Raw genomic sequence first — 7,500 nt, 5'->3', positions numbered from 1 at the left:
GTTGGTGCATAGCCAAGTTCCATGATTTTGGATTTTTGGCTTGATTTTGTGACTTGGTGGTGATTTTGGTGAAAAACGAAAATCATGGTTTTGGAAAAGTGGCTGGACTCAATCCTCACAAATGCCTCCAAAGTGATGTGGGAGAAGTTTGGGATCAAAAGGAATTGATCTTGACATGGTTGGTGCATAGCCAAGTTCATGATTTTGGATTTTTGGCTTGATTTTGTGGCTTGGTGGTGATTTTGGTGAAAAACGAAAATCATGGTTTTGGAAAAGTGGCTGGACTCAATCCTCACAAATGCCTTCAAAGTGATGTGGGAGAAGTTTGGGATCAAAAGGAATTGATTTTGACATGGTTGGTGCATAGCCAAGTTCCATGATTTTGGATTTTTGGCTTGATTTTGTGACTTGGTGGTGATTTTGGTGAAAAACGAAAATCATGGTTTTGGAAAAGTGGCTGGACTCAATCCTCACAAATGCCTTCAAAGTGATGTGGGAGAAGTTTGGGATCAAAAGGAATTGATCTTGACATGGTTGGTGCATAGCCAAGTTCATGATTTTGGATTTTTGGCTTGATTTTGTGACTTGATGGTGATTTTGGTGAAAAACGAAAATCATGGTTTTGGAAAAGTGGCTGGACTCAATCCTCACAAATGCATTCAAAGTGATGTGGGAGAAGTTTGGGATCAAAAGGAATTGATTTTGACATGGTTGGTGCATAGCCAAGTTCCATGATTTTGGATTTTTGGCTTGATTTTGTGACTTGATGGTGATTTTGGTGAAAAACGAAAATCATGGTTTTGGAAAAGTGGCTGGACTCAATCCTCACAAATGCCTTCAAAGTGATGTGGGAGAAGTTTGGGATCAAAAGGAATTGATTTTGACATGGTTGGTGCATAGCCAAGTTCCATGATTTTGGATTTTTGGCTTGATTTTGTGACTTGGTGGTGATTTTGGTGAAAAACGAAAATCATGGTTTTGGAAAAGTGGCTGGACTCAATTCTCACAAATGCCTTCAAAGTGATGTGGGAGAAGTTTGGGATCAAAAGGAATTGATCTTGGCATGGTTGGTGCATAGCCAAGTTCATGATTTTGTGACTTGGTGGTGATTTTGGTGAAAAACGAAAATGTTGGTTTTGGAAAAGTGGCTGGACTCAATCCTCACAAATGCCTTCAAAGTGATGTGGGAGAAGTTTGGGATCAAAAGGAATTGATCTTGACATGGTTGGTGCATAGCCAAGTTCATGATTTTGGTGTTTTGGCTTGATTTTGTGGCTTGGTGGTGATTTTGGTGAAAAACGAAAATCATTGTTTTGGAAAAGTGGCTGGACTCAATCCTCACAAATGCCTTCAAAGTGATGTGGGAGAAGTTTGGGATCAAAAGGAATTGATCTTGGCATGGTTGGTGCATAGCCAAGTTCCATGATTTTGGATTTTTGGCTTGATTTTGTGACTTGGTGGTGATTTTGGTGAAAAACGAAAATCATGGTTTTGGAAAAGTGGCTGGACTCAATCCTCACAAATGCCTTCAAAGTGATGTGGGAGAAGTTTGGGATCAAAAGGAATTGATTTTGACATGGTTGGTGCATAGCCAAGTTCCATGATTTTGGATTTTTGGCTTGATTTTGTGACTTGGTGGTGATTTTGGTGAAAAACGAAAATCATGGTTTTGGAAAAGTGGCTGGACTCAATTCTCACAAATGCCTTCAAAGTGATGTGGGAGAAGTTTGGGATCAAAAGGAATTGATCTTGGCATGGTTGGTGCATAGCCAAGTTCATGATTTTGTGACTTGGTGGTGATTTTGGTGAAAAACGAAAATGTTGGTTTTGGAAAAGTGGCTGGACTCAATCCTCACAAATGCCTTCAAAGTGATGTGGGAGAAGTTTGGGATCAAAAGGAATTGATCTTGACATGGTTGGTGCATAGCCAAGTTCATGATTTTGGTGTTTTGGCTTGATTTTGTGGCTTGGTGGTGATTTTGGTGAAAAACGAAAATCATTGTTTTGGAAAAGTGGCTGGACTCAATCCTCACAAATGCCTTCAAAGTGATGTGGGAGAAGTTTGGGATCAAAAGGAATTGATCTTGGCATGGTTGGTGCATAGCCAAGTTCCATGATTTTGGATTTTTGGCTTGATTTTGTGACTTGGTGGTGATTTTGGTGAAAAACGAAAATCATGGTTTTGGAAAAGTGGCTGGACTCAATCCTCACAAATGCCTTCAAAGTGATGTGGGAGAAGTTTGGGATCAAAAGGAATTGATTTTGACATGGTTGGTGCATAGCCAAGTTCCATGATTTTGGATTTTTGGCTTGATTTTGTGACTTGGTGGTGATTTTGGTGAAAAACGAAAATCATGGTTTTGGAAAAGTGGCTGGACTCAATTCTCACAAATGCCTTCAAAGTGATGTGGGAGAAGTTTGGGATCAAAAGGAATTGATCTTGGCATGGTTGGTGCATAGCCAAGTTCATGATTTTGTGACTTGGTGGTGATTTTGGTGAAAAACGAAAATGTTGGTTTTGGAAAAGTGGCTGGACTCAATCCTCACAAATGCCTTCAAAGTGATGTGGGAGAAGTTTGGGATCAAAAGGAATTGATCTTGACATGGTTGGTGCATAGCCAAGTTCATGATTTTGGTGTTTTGGCTTGATTTTGTGGCTTGGTGGTGATTTTGGTGAAAAACGAAAATCATTGTTTTGGAAAAGTGGCTGGACTCAATCCTCACAAATGCCTTCAAAGTGATGTGGGAGAAGTTTGGGATCAAAAGGAATTGATCTTGGCATGGTTGGTGCATAGCCAAGTTCCATGATTTTGGATTTTTGGCTTGATTTTGTGACTTGGTGGTGATTTTGGTGAAAAACGAAAATCATGGTTTTGGAAAAGTGGCTGGACTCAATTCTCACAAATGCCTTCAAAGTGATGTGGGAGAAGTTTGGGATCAAAAGGAATTGATCTTGGCATGGTTGGTGCATAGCCAAGTTCCATGATTTTGGATTTTTGGCTTGATTTTGTGACTTGGTGGTGATTTTGGTGAAAAACGAAAATCATGGTTTTGGAAAAGTGGCTGGACTCAATCCTCACAAATGCCTTCAAATTGATGTGGGAGAAGTTTGGGATCAAAAGGAATTGATCTTGGCATGGTTGGTGCATAGCCAAGTTCCATGATTTTGGATTTTTGGCTTGATTTTGTGACTTGGTGGTGATTTTGGTGAAAAACGAAAATCATGGTTTTGGAAAAGTGGCTGGACTCAATCCTCACAAATGCCTTCAAAGTGATGTGGGAGAAGTTTGGGATCAAAAGGAGTTGATCTTGGCATGGTTGGTGCATAGCCAAGTTCCATGATTTTGGATTTTTGGCTTGATTTTGTGACTTGGTGGTGATTTTGGTGAAAAACGAAAATCATGGTTTTGGAAAAGTGGCTGGACTCAATTCTCACAAATGCCTTCAAAGTGATGTGGGAGAAGTTTGGGATCAAAAGGAGTTGATCTTGGCATGGTTGGTGCATAGCCAAGTTCCATGATTTTGGATTTTTGGCTTGATTTTGTGACTTGGTGGTGATTTTGGTGAAAAACGAAAATCATGGTTTTGGAAAAGTGGCTGGACTCAATTCTCACAAATGCCTTCAAAGTGATGTGGGAGAAGTTTGGGATCAAAAGGAATTGATCTTGGCATGGTTGGTGCATAGCCAAGTTCCATGATTTTGGTGTTTTGGCTTGATTTTGTGACTTGGTGGTGATTTTGGTGAAAAACGAAAATCATGGTTTTGGAAAACTGGCTGGACTCAATCCTCACAAATGCCTTCAAAGTGATGTGGGAGAAGTTTGGGATCAAAAGGAATTGATCTTGACATGGTTGGTGCATAGCCAAGTTCATGATTTTGTGACTTGGTGGTGATTTTGGTGAAAAACGAAAATGTTGGTTTTGGAAAAGTGGCTGGACTCAATCCTCACAAATGCCTTCAAAGTGATGTGGGAGAAGTTTGGGATCAAAAGGAATTGATCTTGACATGGTTGGTGCATAGCCAAGTTCATGATTTTGGTGTTTTGGCTTGATTTTGTGGCTTGGTGGTGATTTTGGTGAAAAACGAAAATCATGGTTTTGGAAAAGTGGCTGGACTCAATCCTCACAAATGCCTTCAAAGTGATGTGGGAGAAGTTTGGGAGCAAAAGGAATTGATCTTGACATGGTTGGTGCATAGCCAAGTGCCATGATTTTGGATTTTTGGCTTGATTTTGTGGCTTGGTGGTGATTTTGGTGAAAAACGAAAATCATGGTTTTGGAAAAGTGGCTGGACTCAATCCTCACAAATGCCTTCAAAGTGAGGTGGGAGAAGTTTGGGATCAAAAGGAATTGATCTTGGCATGGTTGGTGCATAGCCAAGTTCCATGATTTTGGATTTTTGGCTTGATTTTGTGACTTGGTGGTGATTTTGGTGAAAAACGAAAATCATGGTTTTGGAAAAGTGGCTGGACTCAATCCTCACAAATGCCTTCAAAGTGATGTGGGAGAAGTTTGGGATCAAAAGGAATTGATCTTGGCATGGTTGGTGCATAGCCAAGTTCCATGATTTTGGATTTTTGGCTTGATTTTGTGACTTGGTGGTGATTTTGGTGAAAAACGAAAATCATGGTTTTGGAAAAGTGGCTGGACTCAATCCTCACAAATGCCTTCAAAGTGATGTGGGAGAAGTTTGGGATCAAAAGGAATTGATTTTGACATGGTTGGTGCATAGCCAAGTTCCATGATTTTGGATTTTTGGCTTGATTTTGTGACTTGGTGGTGATTTTGGTGAAAAACGAAAATCATGGTTTTGGAAAAGTGGCTGGACTCAATTCTCACAAATGCCTTCAAAGTGATGTGGGAGAAGTTTGGGATCAAAAGGAATTGATCTTGGCATGGTTGGTGCATAGCCAAGTTCATGATTTTGTGACTTGGTGGTGATTTTGGTGAAAAACGAAAATGTTGGTTTTGGAAAAGTGGCTGGACTCAATCCTCACAAATGCCTTCAAAGTGATGTGGGAGAAGTTTGGGATCAAAAGGAATTGATCTTGACATGGTTGGTGCATAGCCAAGTTCATGATTTTGGTGTTTTGGCTTGATTTTGTGGCTTGGTGGTGATTTTGGTGAAAAACGAAAATCATTGTTTTGGAAAAGTGGCTGGACTCAATCCTCACAAATGCCTTCAAAGTGATGTGGGAGAAGTTTGGGATCAAAAGGAATTGATCTTGGCATGGTTGGTGCATAGCCAAGTTCCATGATTTTGGATTTTTGGCTTGATTTTGTGACTTGGTGGTGATTTTGGTGAAAAACGAAAATCATGGTTTTGGAAAAGTGGCTGGACTCAATTCTCACAAATGCCTTCAAAGTGATGTGGGAGAAGTTTGGGATCAAAAGGAATTGATCTTGGCATGGTTGGTGCATAGCCAAGTTCCATGATTTTGGATTTTTGGCTTGATTTTGTGACTTGGTGGTGATTTTGGTGAAAAACGAAAATCATGGTTTTGGAAAAGTGGCTGGACTCAATCCTCACAAATGCCTTCAAATTGATGTGGGAGAAGTTTGGGATCAAAAGGAATTGATCTTGGCATGGTTGGTGCATAGCCAAGTTCCATGATTTTGGATTTTTGGCTTGATTTTGTGACTTGGTGGTGATTTTGGTGAAAAACGAAAATCATGGTTTTGGAAAAGTGGCTGGACTCAATCCTCACAAATGCCTTCAAAGTGATGTGGGAGAAGTTTGGGATCAAAAGGAGTTGATCTTGGCATGGTTGGTGCATAGCCAAGTTCCATGATTTTGGATTTTTGGCTTGATTTTGTGACTTGGTGGTGATTTTGGTGAAAAACGAAAATCATGGTTTTGGAAAAGTGGCTGGACTCAATTCTCACAAATGCCTTCAAAGTGATGTGGGAGAAGTTTGGGATCAAAAGGAATTGATCTTGGCATGGTTGGTGCATAGCCAAGTTCCATGATTTTGGATTTTTGGCTTGATTTTGTGACTTGGTGGTGATTTTGGTGAAAAACGAAAATCATGGTTTTGGAAAAGTGGCTGGACTCAATCCTCACAAATGCCTTCAAAGTGATGTGGGAGAAGTTTGGGATCAAAAGGAATTGATCTTGGCATGGTTGGTGCATAGCCAAGTTCCAAGATTTTGGTGTTTTGGCTTGATTTTGTGACTTGGTGGTGTGCCAAAAATCATGAAATTTTCAAAGTGGTGGTTTTTGAGTTTTGTTGGTTTGAAAGTGTCACAAATGCATGCAGAATGAGGTCTAGAAAGTTTGGTATCAAAACCAAGCCATCTTGATGTGGTTTTGAATTTTTGAAATGTTGGAAAATAGAGGGTTTTGAAAAAAATTCATGAAAATTCGAAACCTTGGCCAATCCTAACGAAACATGGTGGGCACCTTCTTGATATTATTATGGGATGGACTGGAAAAAATCACGCAAAAATACGGTGTCTAGATACGTTTTTCCATTTTTCCCGATTTTCCACATTTCGGGTCTTTGGAAAAATAAAAAAAATACTTCCCCATGTCGAAAAATTCTAATTTTTTGCAGGCAATGTTGTACCATTTTTATGAGGATCCCTGCAAAAAATCTCGTGAAAATTCGTTCTCTAGGTCCCAAAACAGAACTTATGTCTACTCAAAAAAAGTGTATCTACTTGTACAAAAGTGGCTTTTGCATATTTAGCTATTATAGGGGGGGGGGGTGTTCCTCAATGCAGCCAGCTCTTGCACCATGGAAAATTCTGGTGCGGTCCCTTCATTCCCCCCTGTTTTGGCTTGCTTTGTGGTGGGGCAAGTCAAAACGCCCACACATGGGTGATCCACCAACTTGGGTTGGTGTCACCCGTTGTGGGCGGCGGCATGGTGGTGGCCGCCGTCGGTTCCGGCCGACTGACCCGGTGGGAAAAAATGTGAATCTGTTATGTGGATTTGTGGCACGCTGGTGGGATTTTCGTTGTGTGGCTCATTTCTAGACTTGTGAGCATCATGAAGGGGGTATGGCTTCCAACCGTTCGCGGGGAAGGGGCCATCATGTCTGGCTTGCTGCCGGCCGGGGGGGTAATGTCATCAGTCAGCGTCCGCTTGGGCTCACATTTGTGCTGGTTACGCCCAGGGTCATGTGGTTGATATTGAGGGCTTTATTACTCTCGGTCCAGTAGCGCGCGGCCACCACAGGGAAGGCACGGCCTCATCCGCGTGGCTTCTCCCTCACGAGCATCTTGGCGATCCGCCATGGTGGTCGTGCTGGAGAAGAAGCACGGATGAGACGGGTTGGAACTGTGGCCCGGTGCGATCGGGGAAGATTTGTGCCACGCAAATCGTTGGGTGGCTTATTCGAAGACTTGTGAGCATCACGAAGGGGGTATGGCTTCCAACCGTTCGCGGGGAAGGGGCCATCATGTCTGGCTTGCTGCCGGGCGGGGGGGAGTAATGTCATCAGTCAGCGTCCGCTTGGGCTCACATTTGTGCTGGTTACGCCCAGGGTCATGTGG

Source organism: Phaseolus vulgaris, chromosome 9, assembly GCF_051622355.1.
Source record: "Phaseolus vulgaris cultivar YP4 chromosome 9, ASM5162235v1, whole genome shotgun sequence".
NCBI lineage: Eukaryota > Viridiplantae > Streptophyta > Magnoliopsida > Fabales > Fabaceae > Phaseolus > Phaseolus vulgaris.
This window is presented reverse-complemented; position numbering follows the sequence as displayed.